At 39.5% G+C, this 19,908-nt stretch overlaps 1 protein-coding gene across 14 annotated transcripts in view; it reads right to left on the bottom strand.

Moving 5' to 3' along the window:
* INPP4A (inositol polyphosphate-4-phosphatase type I A) overlaps positions 1 to 19,908 on the bottom strand; it is a 130,471-nt gene that overhangs the window by 100,362 nt on the left and 10,201 nt on the right. The window lies entirely within an intron of this gene.

Here is a 19,908-nt window from a genome sequence, read left to right as displayed (position 1 = left end):
GTATCAGAATTCATACCAGTGGGAGCCCAAGGTGGAAAAACTAATTAAAATTGTTGATAATGGAAGTGTTTCTTTCATGATTAATCTAAATTTTGACATTGACTCTAAGATCATCTGGGATTTTTCCTAAAATTAGGCCATGGAAAAAGCTCTCAAAAAGTAGCACCTCAGTGTTTTTAATGTGGTTTTAAAAAAATCTTAATGTCAAAGGTTTTATGTCTTATCCTAAGAACAGTCAACAACAAATAAGCAAACCTACACAGATAATAAAAGAAGGCAAATAGAAAAATAAGAATCAGCCCAGAATCTCCTTATTAAATAAACAATTTTCTTTTTCTTCAAGCACATAAAAATAGAGACTGCCCCTAACAGACCCCTGTGCATCATTTGCTGGCACTTCCATCTGTTATGATGTCTTTCCATGTATCTATTGGAAGATCAGGTGGTATATCAGAGCTGTAAGTCGTTGCTTTGGGGTTTTTTTTTTAATGAGTTTCATTTGTTTATGTATAATGCAAAAGTATGCACTGACATATTGCTATATATATTTCTAGATTATTTTCACTCCCTAGGAGGGTAAAAGGTCTCATTGCATGGGATGTTTGGGGGACTAAAGCGAGACCAGAGATTACAGGTGTTTGCATCGTACAGTGTTTTGGGAAAAGACTTTGATTCCTTAAATTTAAAGGGAATTAGACCAGGCAGATAATAACTGGAGACACTGCATCATTTGATTACCAGATTTAATGCATTATTAGTGTCTCATCGACCTTCTCTAATAACATTTGTGTGTCTGTATTAAGGAAGCATGATTAGTATTAAAGAATTATGATTAAATGGAAAACATCGCTAACAGTGCTACTTTACAGTTATTTTTTGGTATCTATATCCTTTGATTCTGCAGAGCCTTCATCACTCAGTGTCCCATCAAATGTACCGCATCCATTCATTCAGTTGTTGAACAGATCCATCTAAGTCACCAAACAATTCCAGCTATGTAGAAGTGATGTGCGCAGCTCCACATACAACCTTTTGTTTATAGTTCAGTTCTACCAGCCTAAACTGGCAAGATTACTGGCTTTTATATTATAAAGGCAGTAGAACATGTATTTTCTATTACCCAGCCCTCCCCTATTTCCACCTTCTAATTCTGTCTGTGATGTACTTCAGCTGCCTGGAACTCACAGTAGCTACTCCTGCACTTGCCTGATGAGGCTCGCAGCAGTCACAGACCACAGGTCCTGCTGCCCTGTACCACTGGGAGCTGCAGCTGTCCTTCCCAGCTTTGCCTGGGCCACCAACCCAAGGTTTCCTTGACGTGGAGATTAGTTTGGTGGAAATTGCAGGTCTGTTGGCATGTGCTTTGCACCTGAGACAGAGCCAGGATAGAGAAAAGCATGCACCCAGACGTCAGGGAAGCAACCAGTCACATTATCCTCGTAACCTACACTCCAGGTCACCTCACAGTTTTTAACCCAAACCAAAGGAAAGTAAGGTTTCCCTCTCCCCAGCTCGTCAGTTTGGGGTCTTTCTGGGAGTGTGGGATTGGGTGGTTGTGTTTTATTGTTTTGTGGGTTTTTTCCAAATGGAAGAATGAAGCAAAGTCTAAGCTCAGAGGCACAAGTTTCTAGGGCCCACCTTAGCTTGTAATGATTTTATTAATTACTTGCCTGCCATTACCCAAAGAGTCTTAGGAACTGAATCTTAAGCTTTGATTAGTGCACTAAATATTGGACAAGCTTTCCTTCAAGGTATTATTATGTAATTTGGGGATAATGCTTAGTTTTGGAAGGAAGATAGCAATTTATCTCCCCTTCCAAATCTCTGAGGTTGATTCTAATCAATGTAGAACTGTTTAAAGCACTATCTAATAAATGACAGTCACATTCCTAGAAAGGTACATTACAAAATACATCTGCTTTTGCACGTTGAGGATTTCAAACACTCATGAAATCATTTTAGAGATAAAGACGACATACTGAAAAGGGCCGGCTATAAATACAAAATCACCAACACAAGCATAAGTCTGCAAGAGCCATAAAGACAGATAGTATAAAAATACTTTATTGATTGCTATAGTCCAAAATAGCATTAATTTTCTGTTAATTCCTCTTGGGAAAAAACAATCCTAATAACACTCCATGGAAGGGCTTCTGAAATAGAATACTATGTAATTCATCTTTGCTGCTTATATCAAGATCGAATGGAGACACAAAGCTGGGCAGAGAAAGACAGAGCCTTTATCAGTGTCAGTTCTTCAACACAATCCGAGTAAGAAATTCTCTCTAATACAAAGGACAGTCATTTATGGCTTCAGAACCTTCCATTTAGCTTGCGAACCACTGAACTATCTCCAGCTCGGGCAGCTGCTGCACAGTACCAGCTCAGTACGGAAATCACAAGTAGGGGCAACACCAGCCCAGAGCTGTAGTTCCCTTGAGGCAGGCGCAGCAGGGTATGGAAACGACATGATCCACACCCATAACTATGGAAGGAGTCTTAAAACATACAGGCTGAAATTCAGTGTAACAGCTGTAGTTAAGACGGAAAAGGAAAGGAACACATTAAAATTAAAAGGAAGACAAGTAAAAGCTACCCTCACATTAAACCAGTTGCAAAAGTACAGGTGTCGTTCTTCTAACAGTGGGCCTAAAAAGGGTAAGATGCAAGCAGCACCTGTTAGACAGCGTTTCTAAATAGACTGTCTTTTTTAGGAATTCATGCAATAGCCTGAAACCACACAAAGACTGGCCAAACACTATTTCAAAAGTTTTGTCACCTTCATATAAATGAGTTTAAAGTTTACTTTTATAGACTATAATTTAGATAGCTAATCAGTACAAGCCTTTTTTTGTATAAAAATGGTGCACATTTCTTCTACCCACTCTTCCCCCCTGGTTCTTCCTCTCAAAGAATAACTGATTGCAGGTTCAAAAAACATCATGAAGACCTGCCTCAGCCTTTTTACAAATAGTAACTTTGTATGAAATCAGTAGCAACTATAGCTTATATAAGAGTGAGAAGGAAATAATCACTTTTTAACCCACATAAAAAGCCTTCCACACAGCAAAGCAACATATATTTGGTATCTTACCTATGAACTTTTGGTTTGTTTGTTTTTAAGAGAAGCCTTTTCAGCTTTATTACTCCAATGTTCCATATCACTACAGGCTAAAAGCCTGTAATTTAGGTACTAAAAAGAGGAAATACATAGTCTGCAGAGTTACATTTTTAACTGAAAACCTTCCATTAAAGGGGGAAAAAATGGAAAAGAAAAGCGGGAACTTCAAAAACTGCATTAAAGAAACAAAACTATTGATTCCTCCTACAGATGCAGCCTGCTTACTGAGAATAAAGAAATATTTAAGAACATAAATTAAAGTCATGGCTTAAAATTCTGTAATGCCTCTGATCTCTGTAATAGCTGAAAATGACTGCAATCCACACATACCCCTTATATGCAATGTGGTTACCGAAGAGACTACATTAAGAACTATGTCCAGGAGTCAGAAAATGCACTGAATTCTCTATTTTCTCACAAACAAGAGAGGCAGAATGCAATTCAGAGCATCTAAGGTAAGCCAGAGCTAAGCTGCTAACTTAGGTGTCAAGAATCGCCACTCTGAAGGTGCTCACTTCCCTCTAAAACTGCAGAGGGGATGAAGTCGCTGGTGCTAATATGCCCCAATCTGGCCTACCAACAAATAAAAAAATCCACAAAAGATATACAGAAGCGCTGTATAAGCAGCGGCTTAAGTGCTAAATAGGGAGACTATCCAGTAAAAGCAGAGCTCAAAATAGAACATAAATGGGAAGAATTTGGCTGTGAGGTATGAGATGTTTTTAGAAGATGACAGACAGAAACAGAGGAAATGTCAGAGCTGGGAAATCAAGACTCTCAGCAAGGCAAAGATCGATGTTACGATCAAGAGGATATGAGTTCCAGTTAATATACCAACCTGAGAGCGGTTCCTAGCGTATGGTCTTGAAAGGAGAGAATTAATGGCACTGTGGTGGCTTGCCAATGGGGCAAACTGGTTTAGAGAGCAGGAAATGGAGAAGTGATAGCAAAACTGCACAGTGGGTCATCTTGGAGGAAAGCATGGCAGGGCAGGTCAAACAGCACAGTTAACCATATGGTGGAGAAAGATCCGAGAACGTGGATTCAGGAGAGGAGAGATTCAGGCAGAGACACAGGCACACGTCTGTAAGCTACAAGAGTGAGCTGCCTGACTGACAGGCTGCTCGGGAGCAAACACAAGGAAATGAAATGCCTGGCCAAGCTGTGACAGTAAGGGGAGAGAGAGGAGACAAAAGGACTTGGGAAGAGATCATCAGGAAAGCTTTATGGGAGTATTATTTGGCAAGAAAAACAATGTTTGTCAAGTCTCTGGGAAAAAACTTTTTTCAGCTCCGTTTCAAATTTAGGCTGAAGTTGAAAGGCTGTTAAGACTTTGCTGTACTCGTTTGCAGTGGTAAGGCCTCTTCCACTGACACAGGTGCCTGAAAAGCCATGCAGACCTCCGCAGATTTCAGCCTGGAAAAAGGTCCTAATCACATCTTGACCAATGGAATTTTCTGGTATGAACCCATCACTCCCTGCAAATTCAAGTCTGACTGGCAGAAACCCAAATGAGACACTAAACCATACAACTCTGTCATCAGAAGCTTCAAAAGTCATTTCTTTGATCAAGCTCGTCCTTGTTCGGCAGACTAACCTTTTACCATCACGCAAAACATTCTTCCATCAAAGCAAGTGCTGCTTAACATGAAGTATTTAAGGTCTGCTTATCCTCTTTAATGCACTGAAGGCAGTAATAATGAATAAAGGGAAAGCAATACCATGGAAGTTTCCACCACTTCACGTACCACAGATTGGAAACTCCTGGCCTCCCATTAAGCAACACTCAAAGGCCTGGCTACTGAAGATGCAGTACAGAGCTATGTAAATCTTCCACAATCCCTGAGCATGCTGTAGATCAATTACACAAAAAAACATTACGTGTTGAGCTTGGATGCTGTTCTGGGCCACCCATGCCTGAAACTCCCGGGGTTTTGACTCATGACAGAAATACTCCTTCGTAGTCACTACTGCTTTCCCCAAGTGCTGCACTGCCGATTGGCTCTAGCACCATTTTTCAGAATTATGTGGCACCGACAGAAAAGCCAACAAGAAGAAAAATATTAGTAACTCCAGAAGAACTGCTGTGCAGAGCCTCCACAGGGTATTTTACTGCCCAGGCTGCAGGCTGGGAAATGTACTGTGGCGTCTGGCCTCTAATAGCGCAGAAGCCACGCACCACAGAAAAAGGAAAAATGGTACTGCAAAGTTTAAACCTCCTATGATACTCTGTTATCAACACCCTGAAATTTATAACACAGCTGCCTGAAGTAGTCGCCTTTTATTGTCCTCTGCAAGTGCACATGCTTCTTTCTGTACTACAAAGGAGGAGCTACCAAGTACAGGGTTTTCTTGAGGAGACAGGTAACAAACACAGGAGGAAGGGATAATGAACATAACTGCTTCGTTGCATCTTGGAAATTTCAGGGGCTGCTTATCCTCCTTTTTCCTCAGAAATCTCCTACTCATCAGTTTTCTCTCAGTACAAAGAGCAGTGGAGGAAGGTGTGGAAAAGGTACATAGATAGCAAACAGTACTGTGGTATTCCAGTCTCGTCCTGGTTTCTAAAAAACTAAAGACAGTAACAGCTAAAGTACACGACAGATCTGGTTTAGATGCAGCACTGTGGAGAATAAAGCACCAGTCAGAATGAAAAACTGTCTTTTGCTCACATAACACTCAACATACCCCAAATTGTGTATCAAAGCCGACCAGCCTTAGTTTTTCAAAACAGCCTAAAATTAACCCCAGCAAGACATGAGCCACTGGGTAGCATCCTTAGCATTGAACTTGGGAGAGCACCGAAAGCAGCTGGTGCAGAGCAGGATGTCTCTAATCTCTAAGCTGCTATCAAGTCCCAGAGTGCTTCTACTATCATCTGCAAGCACAAAAATAAAACAATGCAGGAAATTACTGTTACTCCTTTTACCCTCCCCTCAATCTCTCAAGCCTGAGAACTAACAACCCTAAAAAAAAAAAAAACCAAAACAAAAAACCAGAAAACAAAACCATTTTTTAGGTAGGTAATTAAACTGGTATGTTTTATTTTAGACAGAGACTACACACTTAAACATCCAAAGAGTAGTCAATCTCCTGAAAAATCATATCACCAGTTTCAACAAACAAAACAAAAAGAATCTATTTTTGCATCATATAGATTGACATATGGGTGCTAAAGGATAAGACTTGTATGCCTGGAGCTAATGAAAGGCAATGTGCCACTCATGCACACGTGCACCACAATTAAGCACTTACCTTTATTTGCAGGTGAAAACACAAAATTAATCAAATAGTTTTTTAGGAATTTTGCTCTATTTTGCCAAGTTTATCTGCTTTGTAACCCTTCGAATGATTAAAACAGAGCTGCCACAAAATCATCCACAGCTAATCACCTATTTGAAAATTACGCCTATAGGCAGGTGTAATTTTTAAATGTAGACAGGAACGGTTTTCTCCCGGCATCCTTTTAAGAAATGTAAAATTTGTGCCAAAGAAGTAACTCTTGTATTTACAAGAAATCCTTTACTACATTTCTTGAAAAAATGTCACTTAGAACATGAAGCTACACAGACTACAAAACTGGCAGCTCTTTAGATTAAGTTCAGCAAATACATTAAGATGACGGTACAGACCTACCTATCTTACTGCCCACATTGAGCCACTGTTCCACATTGAGCCACATGATGCTGCACTGAGAGAGTGAAGATCAAACCAAGGAAAGGTATGTTTGCAAAGAAAAACAAGGCAGAAAACCACCTTAGAACAGAACTACTAGGAGAAGCATTACGCTGACAAAATATATGCTCTGTCTTTGTGTTGTCCAAGGCTGGGGCAGGGTCATAAGTTTTAAAGCAGCTGCAGAGCTATACAGCTTATCACGAATTAGAAACTCTGCTCAATTGCTAACATGGTAAGACTAGGCAAAAGTCTCAGGTCTGGCTTCTAAAACTAAGTAACCATCACTGCAAATCTCTGCTCTTTCATGAGTTAGCAGAGGGAAGTTTGAAGACATGAAACACAGAAGTTCAAGTGCTGGAACTCAGTTTAGGACCTTCCCCTTAGGATTATTTAAAACCTCATCAGTGTTTACACCTACCTTGAAAAGTGAGTTTTGAGCACAGCAGCTGCAGCCAAACCAGCTTCCAGTTGCTTGGACTGGAATACTGTGGAAATACTTAGCCCAGGTAGAAAGTAGTAGAAAGGAGAATCCATGTTGCCACAAAGCACAACCAAACATTCTGTTCCTTTTGAAAGGAACGGGAGAGGAAATGGAAGAGCAGACACAGAGTAGCTGCCACAGGTAGCTGCCAGCTATCCTCCATGAACTGATAGGAGACCCAGGAATCCTGCGGCCACAGCATTTCAGCCATGGAACCAGAAGAACCAGCTAGCCCACTGAAAGACCATGACTTCTATTTGTTTGTTGTGAATCCCTTCAACTGGCCCACGATGTCTGAAACAAGCTTGCATCTTGAGACATGAGAAAAGGAAGAACTCCTAACACCGCAGCTTGCTCTTCACATGAAAATGCACGTGATAACCAAAACAGACATATAAAGCCTTGCTCCTGCACTATGTTAGACTAAGGCCTAACCACAGAAATACGTTCTCCTTTTTTTAAATTCAGCAATCAAATGAAAGTAAGGCTTAGTTCAATGTAGTAACAATGTAGTATTAGCCTGTGTATGGGGCAGAGTGAATTGCAGCTTATTCTTTCTGAAATATGTGATGCCTTTTCAAGGACTAGTAAGATTAAGGGACTGATCAAGAATAGCAAATGTCAAAGAGCAGATATAACTAGTACTTTCTATCCAATGCAGATATTATTCCATAAACCCAACACTTTTATAACAGCTGGGGTTTTGTTTGTTTTTAAAGGCATATTGGTTAGAATCAAAATAGCATAACATAATAGACACATGAAAAGTGCTGATGTAAAAGACAGAAACGCCATTCTTTGGCTCAGAAGACCTGCTGTCACAATCAGAATCTAGATGTACGGCTATAAAAATAAAAGCTCAGGATGAAAGTACTGAAGTTTAACAGGTTATAACACATCAGCTGAACCACAGCAAACACAAAGCAAAGTCACTTAGCTTAACCTCACTCCCCTGTGAACTACACATATAAATAACCTTACATCTGCAGTGAGCTAAGACTATGCCTGCATAAGATTACCACTACATGCTGGCATGTTAAACAGTAGTAACAGGATAAGGAGTCTGGTCCTCAAGTCACTAACTTGAATAGACAAAATCAGTCCAAATACATCTTTGGCAAGCTGAATTGTTTGCAGATCAAGGGCAGCTGAAGCCATGAAGGAAGAACATCTTCTGACATACCAGACCACCCCTGTGAGAGACTGTTGCATGCTGAATATAAATATTCACCATGTAACACATGCAAAGAAGTCAGGAGATAGGTCAGTCAAGGATAAAAATCAAGACACTACTCAGAGGTTTTCTTATGAAAATTATGATTGTTCACTTCCATTAATCCACTACTAACACTGGGATCAGAGAGTTATCAAGATGACAGCCACACAAATAAGATAGAAATTTCCCAATTAATAGTTCTGCAGACACAGTCATTCTTTGGGCTTCTCAAGTGGTACATTAAGTACATTTCCTATGCTAAAAAATAGTAGATATGGTAATAAAATTCAGAGCAAGTACTTTGCTGATTTTTAACATTATTTTAGGCAGTCTATACTGGACACCACCCTAAGTTTTCTGTGCATCGTAAATTCTAGTAATGTTTGGCTCTTGGCAATGAACTTTTGTTTTTTCTTTTCCACAACCACGGAAAAAGTGAGCTGGTTCCCTCCGTAAGGACAGTGCTTTTCTCTCAAAAGGACAGCACCAACATCAGACTTCCCCCTAAAAAGACACAGGCATCTCCTCTGCATTGCTACATCATAGGGTGCTCCCTGCTCAATTACTGCTGCCCTCTGACTCAGTAGCCATACATCCACAAGCAAAGCCACCTCCCCTTCTCCCTCTAGTAGCTCCTTTCAATTTGTTTCTGAAAAATGCTCAAGGACAAGCTGGTTTTCCCTATGGTTATAGGCAATTTCTTTAACAGAAGTTATTAAAAACATTGACTCCAGTCAGGTAACTCCTTATTCTGCAAGTACGTTCACCGATGTTGGTAAAACTTACTCAGCACAAGAAAAAAACCCATGCATGACTTTAAGGTGTTTTCAGTATGTAGGACTGGGTGACAAACAGGAATAATTCAGTTTCCCAAGGCAAGAGCTTTGTGCGTCTGAGCACAGCTGCCAAAGGAGAAATTCAATACACATTAATCATGACTGTCTCAAGTGTCCTGTGCAAATGTGTCCCCTTTAGAAAATGCCTAGGAAGCACTATCAATGACTCCATGTAACTCTGAATTGCTTCACTTTGTATATGGCTGAAACATTCAATTTAGCAATGAATTAACAAAAAATAATGACAGAGAATCTGTGGGGACACAAGGCATATCAAAAGGAGAGATTAGCAAAGCCTAACACATCTGTGATCCACATTTCTGAGGGGTTTTTTTACAAGTATAAGCAAAAGTTACAGCAAAACTGGAGAACCTCTACTGCTAAATGTAGACTACTTCAGAAATCCTTCTTAACAATTGTCTCTTTCTTTCATGCTTAATACAGCAAAACCACTTTAAATATTCTAGTGACAGAAATTAAAAGCATTAAAAAACCCCAAAAGTATTTAACTTTGCAGAGATCTTAGGTTTCTCTGACTACACCTGTTACCTTCAGATAGCAATCCCCAAGCTCCACCTGAAATCTGTCAGTGCTTCAGACCTCAACTTGCCTCTGGCTTGCACCTGTTATCCCCATAACCCTTCAGCAGAAAGACGTCATGCCGCTAATAAGTCGTACAATTTTTCACCTCTTTACTATGTGACTTTCTCAAAAGGCTACCTGAGAAGGCACAAGCAAGTAGGTTCAAGCCAGATCATTTTTTCCTGCAGATTTTACTGGTGAAACCAGCACCAATCTCAGTCAGTCCTTCCTACTTCCCATCCTACTTCCAACAGCAGGGACATGTCCCTCGGACTACTGATGGACTGCGTTGAAGCCCAGACAAATGAGTGCACTTACAGCCTTTACAGAAACAGTAATACTGATGCAAACAAGCACATCCTGTTTCAGCTGGTTTCCAAGAGTTACCTAAAATTCTCTGAACTTTGCTTAAACTATGTTTAACTACCAGCCCTGTATTTTGTCTTTCAATTAATCATTTCTCAGTTCCAAAGGGCTGCAAGTAGACACCAAAGCTACAGTAGAGCTTTTCTATTCCCCAAAGAAGCAACACACAGTGACCCCAACTCTCACCTGCAAGAGCTAAACTTTGTTGATGAACCAGAACATGATGTCATTTTGTTTAAAAGAAATTACTTTTTTCATCTAAAACCAAAGAGCTATAAGTTCTAGTAGTATTTCTGTTTTCTGTACATTGCTTATTATCTTTCCTCATGTTTGTTTGTTCTGTTTCAAACTTCTTGGGATTTACATTCCAGGAGGGAAGAACAGCTCAGTTAGAAATTACCTTCAGTGGTCCACTAGAAGATTTTTTTTTCATTTATGCACACTTGAGACAGAAATACACATATACATTTTTTTTTATAATTGTGAACATGTCCTCTATCTGTTCACATGATTAATTACAAATTATTCCCCTCCTCTTCAGTCTGTTTCACTTTGAAGTTCTACCTTTGCAGGAGCAGTTATTACCCAGTAAAACCATTCAGATGAGAAATTCAGGTAAAATGCAAATCCTGCAACAAAACACTGTACTTGAAAATAAACCGCAAAACTGGTATAAACAAGTACTACAACCTCTCATCATTTATGGCTGCGGAGATCTAAATGCCCAGTTTAAGGGTTAGATGTTCATTGTGTATTTTCGTTAGATTGCATGGTTTTAGAGGCAGAAATGTAAGGCTACAGGGCTGTGACTCTAATGCAAGAAGGTGGCCTTTTCCTGTACAATAGATGACATCTGCCTCCACCTAAACCTACAGCAAGTGTTGATCATGAGACTTTCAGGTTTAATTGCCTGTAACCACAAGCAGCACAAACCACAGTAGGAAGTCAGTTAATGAACTTGCAACAAATGTAACAATTGCTACCAAGACAAAATTATGAGGCTGTTTTAAATAACAGCACTCCTTCCTTCCTGCATAACTTACATTTTATCCTGCTACAAAAACTTACAGATGCTTTTTTCATCTCCGGTCTCTAAGGTTTTCACAGAAGTAAAGGTTTGATCCAACACCCAGTGATGTCAAAGGAAGCGACAAATCAGACCAAAAAAAGGAGGAAAACATCCAGGTTGTAAAAGGTCTGTTTCGACCAATTCAGACTGGCTTTAGCAGCTTTTAATGATACCAAGTAGAGCCAAGAAAAAAGACTCCCTGAGCTGGAGACCTGGCAGGTTTCATAAGCAAAGACGAGGGGTTTGTGTAGTCTTTGTTCTCTGTGTACTTATGAACTCCATTCACATACTGCCAGCTACTTAAGATCCTGCAACAAAACAGAACTTGAAATTCTTTTAAAAAAAAAAAGAAGAAAAAAAAAAGAAAAAATCAGAAAATATTAAATCTCCATTCTATCTTGTTATGCACAAAAGTTTCTAGTTTGTTGTCCCTACTTACCTGAATATATACCCTGTACAGCCATAAAGCCAAATCTAGGATTTTCTGTGTATATTTAATTTACTTGCACGTTGAAGTTTGCATATTTGTAAGTGTTTCTCACCCACAGATGTGTATATTTCTGAACACACCTATTTCTGAGCAGAAAACCATCTACATATGTCTCATTTATTTGCTCTCTCTGTGCCCATAGCCAAAAAATGATAAATGTATCCCAGAACTTTCTCTTAAGCAAATCTGTGATTATTAGGTCAAGTTCAAAGAGGAAAGCAGCCAACAGCTCAAAAGAAAAAAAAAACATAATATTTTGATTGGCCTTTTCACTGTTTTTGGAGAGCTCCCGAATAACGCACTGGACAAGAGACAGCTACCAATTGTTTTCATTTTCACTGAAATCAAAAGCCAGTTTCAAGGGTAGCAACAATTCTGTCCAGCAAATAAATTATCTTAATAATTTACCATCAAGAGTTGTCTCCTTTTTTATACTTTGTTTTCCTCGAGTAATAAGAAAGCACTCATTTCAATGTCTCGGGCATCAAGAATATTTTGTGTCTTAAAGCCTGCATTCACACTGCATGGGAAAGAACACATACTTTTTCCAAAGCAAGATCATTACTGATTGCACTGTAACAAACAGCAACTGTCATACACTTGGCATCCCTCTGTAAAACCAAACTTACATTCAAAACACACCTACCAAATCCAGTACCCCTAGCCTCATTCAGCTGTCCAGAAAGAGACAGCTGACTAAAGAAGTACCCGGCATAACAACCTAGGAAACCCACAGTCCATACGCAGCATAACTTCACACGCTTGTGCTGCGTACGTTAAGAACTAACAGAACTAAGGGAAATGCTGAACACTCGGCCCAGCGCCACAGTGCTTTCTTTGTGAGGCTGACACATCTCCTCTTGCACTGCTGGGGGTCACAGACTGGGTTCTGTCCACCCACAGCTGTTCATCCCTGCTATCAGCAATCACTTTGGACAAAATCAGAGGCAGTAAAGGAGCGGAAAGCCTGCAGCTTCTAACATAGATAGTGACTTGTACCAAAAAATGAACAAAACCACCCCAAAACCTAAAGAACTACTATGTTTGCCCTTATACTTTTTCTTGGGATATTCCAAAAGGACTGAAACTCTCACCAGTTAACAGCCACATATAGCCTTTTATTTCACCATCCTATGAGCCATGTTGCATTTTTTCCCCCATGATGCAAGCAGCCATAAATAGATGTGGGAATCCAAAAATATTAAATGAGATTTGTGGGATTTGTTTTCTTTACTTAAAAAGGGAGGAAGGATGAAAGAAAGAAGAAAAAAAACCCACACTGAAATAATACAGTGCAATACATTTAATTACGTTTAGAATTGTCGGGGGGGGGGGAAGAATGATCGGAACAAGTTTAGCATCTGAAACAAAATTCAGGGTTTTACAGCACGCCAAAATAAAACCACACAGAAATACAGAACTGTCACAAAGCCAGAGTACAGGATGTGTGTTTATGTAGAAACCATCTTTGTACAAATAGATGTTGATATCTATTAATTATACATGAGAATATAGTTTTTCCCTTCTATTTGAACTAAAGTCACTGAAGAAAAACCACCAAGGAATTTGACTAGCTTACAGATACTGTTGTCCCATGCTTGGTCTGAAGTAGTTTGCATTTCCTTCATCAAGAAAACATCTCAAAGTCAAATATAAAAATATACTTCAGTGAGATATATAAACTCCAGAAACTTACTGTTTTTCTTGAATATTTTGTTTTTCACTAACTATAAAGTCAAAGACAATCTGAAATAACAATCTAAAAAACAAAAATACAGGAAATTTCTAAAAATCCTGTGAAAATGGTAACTTAAATCATGACATCTCTACAATTATTTTCTTCACAAAATAGAAATAAGCGTGCTGCCACATTTACTGTTGGTTTGTTTGTTTTGTAATTATAAACTTGATCAGTGACAATACAAAAATACAAAACTTCCTGCATCTGCTTTGTGAAGAAAGCCCCAGATTATTTCCATCTTGAGATCTCCAAGTATTTCTACTGTCCAAGACACTATACTTTGGCTTAACAATTAGTGATTTTACAGAGCTTTTACTAAATAGTTGATTTTTACTACTGTAACACAGGCAAAATAGTATTGAACTTTCATTTATTGGAGGTATGTTAGAAAACAGAATTGTTAACACCTACATCAAAAGTTAGATTTCAAGCTTTGCTGCAATTTTAGTTGAGAAAACACTTTTCTCTAAAACCTGGAACATACAATTGCTAAAGAATTTGGAAAGTATATGATACCACAGATGTCACTGAAACTTTGGTTCAATGAAATACTGCTATTTCATGGATATTGGCCTTGAAACTTTGGCATACAAATGTAAAATTCTGTTTCTAACAGTAAGACTGTTAGATATCAAGAGTGAAACATTAAACAAATATCTTAGAAATATATGTCTGCACATATAAAAGTGATCACCATTCAAAGAGTCCAGACAAAATGCAAGGTGAAAAATAACTGACACATCATTGCTGCTAAAAGTAAAGCCTATTATATCCTTTCTCTTACAACTTGAGCACATGTCTAGAAAAAAATGTACATAATTTTTTTCATGCAGATGTTTCCAAGTAGGATTTAAACACTGAACATTTCACTTTCCTGTTTCTTGTTTAGCGAGCAGAAATAGACTGCTTTAAAAGAAGAAGCATTCAATCCAAGCAGAAGACAAGTGATTCATGTTCTTCAAACAAAGTTCTTAGTCTGAATAAAGGAAAAAGTTTAATCATGTTGCTCGCTTAAGCCTGCATAATTAAGAAATATTTCTGGACAGGAGCTTTGCAAATGATCGTTTTAATACTTGTATGAAACTAAGGTGACCTAAACAAAGAGGCCTTTTTTCTGTGTAGATGTCTTTTTTCATTAAAAACAGGCCTTCCAGTTCAAGACCTGTAGCGTGAAGGAAAATATGCTGTTGTTGCTCAAACTTCATACACTATTTGTTTAAGACTTAATCCCTCTAAGGTGTCAAAACACAACCTTTCAGCAGTTCAAAACTTTAACCAAAAAAAAAAAAAAAACCAACCAAAAAAGCCCAACCAACCACATTCACAAACACCTTCGGCCTCACAAGAGGAGACCTGGTTTGTATCAGAGCTGCACAAAATCCTTTTGCAATGGACAATTCTCTTACACAGCTGATAACCAGCCTAAAATCACCACCACCAATGTCCCCCAACATTCTCATTACAGAGACAACACTGCAAGCTTGAAAGTCCTTGCAGATGAGCGTTTATATTTTAGTTTAGCATGAAACATTTCTACTGTGCACTTTGGCCTGGCACTGGTACCTGTGGGTACCACTGTGAGTGGCAGAGAGGGGCTCTCCACTCAGGGCAGGCAACACACAGACAGCCCTTCCCCTCCTATTCCCAGCAAAGCAGGGACAGGGAAGATGAAGGTCCCCAGTACTGACCCCTACCACTAAAATGTATGTGCACACACAATCCAGGCCCCCGTGCTCCCTCCCCACCATATGGGTTGCCTTGTTTAGCCACCATTAGCGGGAGTCTATGGTTGCTTGTGCAATTACCACCTCACCAGGATGTTGGGCTAAGCCACATTTCTCCACTCTGCTCTAGTCTCAGCTCAAACAGCTGATGCAACAACAGAGAAACGGCACCTGAACTGAGTTATAAATTATTTTCAGCAGAAAGCATTCCATTCTAGATTCCAGCTACAAAATACTATGTCGAGCAAATTATTACATCTTCTCATAGATGCCCAAGAACCTAAAAATGTCTCTACCTAAGCCACACCAGAGCAGTTCCATTTCTGCCCTGCACTGGCTCATTTACATCTGTAAAAAGTATCTTTTACAATCAGATCTAGACAACCACTGCTAATGACTCACTGAAGCACCATTACTAATCTGGGATTTATGCCATCATTTTTTCAGTCAAGACTGATTAAAGAGATTTGGCAATATTGCAAACATAATTCAGCATCTCTGGCACTGTTTAGAAAACTGTGATCACAGCTTCACATGTATTAAGACTAGTGGCCATCTGCAAAATTTCATGCTAATGCATCTAAAGAACACATCCTTAGCCAGCCATTTAAACTGTGGGTGAAAAAGACGGGTGGGAAAAGAAGAAGATAAGATCCAACAGAGTATGATTAAGTAAATATCTTGTTCTAGAGAGGCTAAAACTCTGGCATTAAAAATAGATAATCTACGCAATGTCATCTCAAGTGTTGCATGCACTTTTCATAAAACCAAAATATTCTTATATTAACAACAAACTAAAAAAAAAAAAAAAAAAAAAGACTTCTATTAAAAATACAGACAACTGGTTTTGAGACATCACACCTCAAAACAATAATTATTTAAACATGTTACCAAACTGCAACAATGTTTCTCCCCCACACTTGCCTTTCAACTTTGCCTGAAATCAGTACTTCAACAACAGGAGCAAACCCACATCGCTTCAAGCATTCTCCTGGCACCAAGAAATGGAAGCAGGGCATAAAGCTAATTAAGAGTGCAATATTAAAAGCTGTGGTATCAGCAAAGTGAAGGTGCAGACAGCAGCAGATTTTCTGTGACTCTTTACTAGATAACTTGTCTCTACTTCCATCTGAAAGCCAACATCTAGTGCTCTGAATATGGAAATTCGGTTTTAAGTCTGGAGGTTGAACTGCTGCCAGCAACAGATTCAGATTCAAGCAGATGGAAGAGAGAAACTCCAGCTCCGACAGGTAGGGACTGCTGCTGCTATGTGGAGCTACACTTTCATTTGGTACATTTTCACACAGTTGTTAACCAAATCCTTTTCAGAGGAAAAGTAGGCCAATCAGCCTGACAGTATCACATTTCCAAAGCCTTCCAACAGGTCCCTCTCATTATTCCCCTGACCACCACATTTTCCACTAAAAATCACAGGGACATCACAGACCTCCAACTCCAGCTTCATGTCCCTCCTTTTCTCCAGAGGAGACCGCTCCCTTACTATTCATCTTACGAACTTGCTCATCACGTGTCATTTCAAGGATTTCCACACTGGCCATTACTGCCAGGAACACTTCTCTTTTTGAGCCTAGACCCTGCCCCTATTTCCACCCTTGCTAGCACCAAATACTCAATGCTGAGGAGAAACTAAGCACCCAATAAACGCAATGTCATACACATTCATCAGTACCAAAATATCACTGTCAAATGTAAATGTGACAGAAGAGGCGGTCTCTGGGAAAGGACTTTTTTGAGCATCTGAAGCACACTGAGCTAGAATATCAGGTCTGAACAGCATATGGCAGAGTTTCTTAGTGTAAAATTGGAGGGACAAGAGCAGCACACGTGCCTGAAAGGCAACATGGAAAATGGCTTTAGCTGGGCTGTCACTAGAAGAGAAAGGTTATCAACCCTGCTGGTATTTTGATAAAAATGAGCACATGCTATATACACACACAAGCACAGTCACCTTTTCGCACACAAATCTTCACTAAATGTTATTTAAGAATATTCAAATGAATGCCCAAAACCATGTAAAAAAACAACAAAACAAAACTACCCGACCGTAAAAAGGAAATATGTAGCTTTATCTTCCTTTTCAACCTTCAGCTACCTCCCCCATTACCTTACTCACAATGCCTGCTCTCAGCCCCGTGCAACACGTCATTTAGGAGAAAACCAGGTCTACACCCAGCACACATACCACAACAGGAAAGCACAAATATATCCTGCATCATGACACCTCACTCCTGTCTGCAAACAGTAACCTCAGGCAAACGCAAGACTCTATTACAAAGTACCTCCACTAAAAAAAGCAACCAAAACGATCTTTTCCCTACAGTTACCCACCTGCACAATGCATTTAAATACTATTAACCAAACCATTCCTCAACACACACCCGTTCACCTTGTTAAAGGGGTGCAACAGCTGTTCAAAAGTAAACAGAGAGGCAAGCGACCAGATGGGGCAGGGGGCTGACTTCCATTTGAGAGCCTGGGAAGGCTTTCGCTTCAGGAAGGATGGGAAACAGCTCTTCAGAGGCAGAGGCTGTTCCTCTGACCAGAACCAACCCTCATGCTGCCTAGTCTAGAGGGGGACAGAGGAGTTGCTTACTCATGGGATGTTACCCTCTTAATCTGGGTTCAGTAGGAAACAAAAACCCTTTTACATCCAATATGCCATGGCACTCAGACCTACCAGACAGAAAGGACTACAAGCTAACATTTTAGCAATGCATCAAAGTTCCAGCGCAAACGCACAACAGCCACATGAGTCCCACCTTAAGAAACATCCTAAACCAGCGTTCAGTCAGAAGTAAAGAGCTGTTCTTTGGGCCAAGAGAGAAGAAACTGGTATGTATCTTGCTGCTGATGGAAACAGGAAAGCTGAGATCACGACTGTGGATTACTGACAACAGGATAACAAGCCATTTCTTTGGTGTCAATGGCTTGTTGAAGACACAGTCAATTGGGCAACCATAGTTTTATTCGTAAGTCACCTCTCTTCCTCTCTGGAAATTAACTACATTTGCATGTCTTTCTACCCACAGGGTAACCATTAAAGAAGTTTTTATATTAATCAGCATCACTAAGATCAAAGCATCTGAGACACAGTATTTTAGGATAATCATGCAAAGTGAAATGTTATTTCTATCTGTATCAACTGCTATTAATAGTTTTCTTTAATTTAGTTATCTGTAGCAGTCAACATGGGAACCTCATGTTTCACTTTCTGCCTTTCTTTTTTCCTGTTATGCTTTAGGAGGCTGATTCAGAAAATACAGGAAATTCTATCACTTAGGAATTCTACACAGCCTCTGTACTAGACCCTCTAATTCACACAGTGCCTTGAAGGTATTCCTTTCAAGCATTTGTTCAGTATTTTGAACATTCGTGCAGAGGGCTGCTTCTCCTTTCATTTTCTTTCTGAGAAATGCAAATCTCCAATTTTTAGACTTTTGGGTGATTTCAGTTTCTGACTGCTAATTCTGTGAATTCAGTAATACCAAAGTTCCCTCAGAGTTCACTGTTCCTCTTCCTTGGTTTTTTTCTTGGTTTTTTTTTTTTGTTTGTTTTGTTTTTTCAAGCCTTGCTTCTCACAGTTCTCTAAATTATGCTCTCATGATCTTTGACCATAAATCTAGAGGGTCTTTCATCATCTCCTCCCCATCAGCTGCATCATAAAAATAATGACAGGTAAATTATATTTTCCCTATCTTCTCCATAAATTAATGTAAAGGTATTTAAAAGTCTGTTTGCCTACAACTCATAAATATGGCTTTTCCCAATCCTGTCAAACTTTCACAGAGAGCTCATGCCTCTCAACTTGTGCTCTGCAAGTACCCTTTCTGTTCAGGTATATCTCTTGCCACCTTCATGGCTTCACCACTTCAAACGGTATCAATTCTAGTCTAATACTAATCTGCAAGCCTAACTGCAGCAAAAAAGGACCATTGAAAAAAAAAATCCCCACTACCTTCTAGTTATAGACCTAATGCATATTTTCTTTTTTATTCTCCGAGCTCTTGACACTTTTAGGTGAACCGAAGCTCTTCTCCTTCCAGAGCCACACATTACCCTCCCTAGAGGCGTATGTGTTCATGGGCTCTCCATCCCAGATGCTAAACAATAAACCAAAAAAAGGGCAAGAATATAGATTATTTTATTTTACCACTTCTTGCGTCCTCCAGTCCTTAGACATTACAGTTTAAATTAGGCCAACTGTTGGCAAGGTCTAATTTATGTATCTCAGTAGCAGGCCCCAGGTGGAAATTACTGGGGTACACTGTGCTCTCAGAACCTCAGAATGCTTCTGAGAGGGCACTCATCACAACAGGGAGGGTCAGAGTACTGGCTACAGGAGCAGCCTGAAAGTAAATGCTTCCCATGAAACATTTGGCTCAAAACCTCTACTTCAGAGACTGTGTAGCTCCTGATACTGCTCTGCTGCAGAAATACCATAAAATGGATTTGTTTGCATTTCACTAACCTTTCACTTTGTAGATGTTCCAGGTAGATACAATACACACAAATATGATGTCGGCACCAAACTGGCACTCTGTGCGGAATTTTGCACCATGAATCCCTAAGGCAGGTTCCAATGG

This window comes from Falco punctatus, assembly GCF_963210335.1.
Source record: "Falco punctatus genome assembly, chromosome: 2".
In the NCBI taxonomy this organism is placed as follows: Eukaryota; Metazoa; Chordata; class Aves; order Falconiformes; family Falconidae; genus Falco; species Falco punctatus.
The sequence above is the reverse complement of the archived record's forward strand: the minus strand, read 5'-3'. Positions and strand labels throughout refer to the sequence as shown.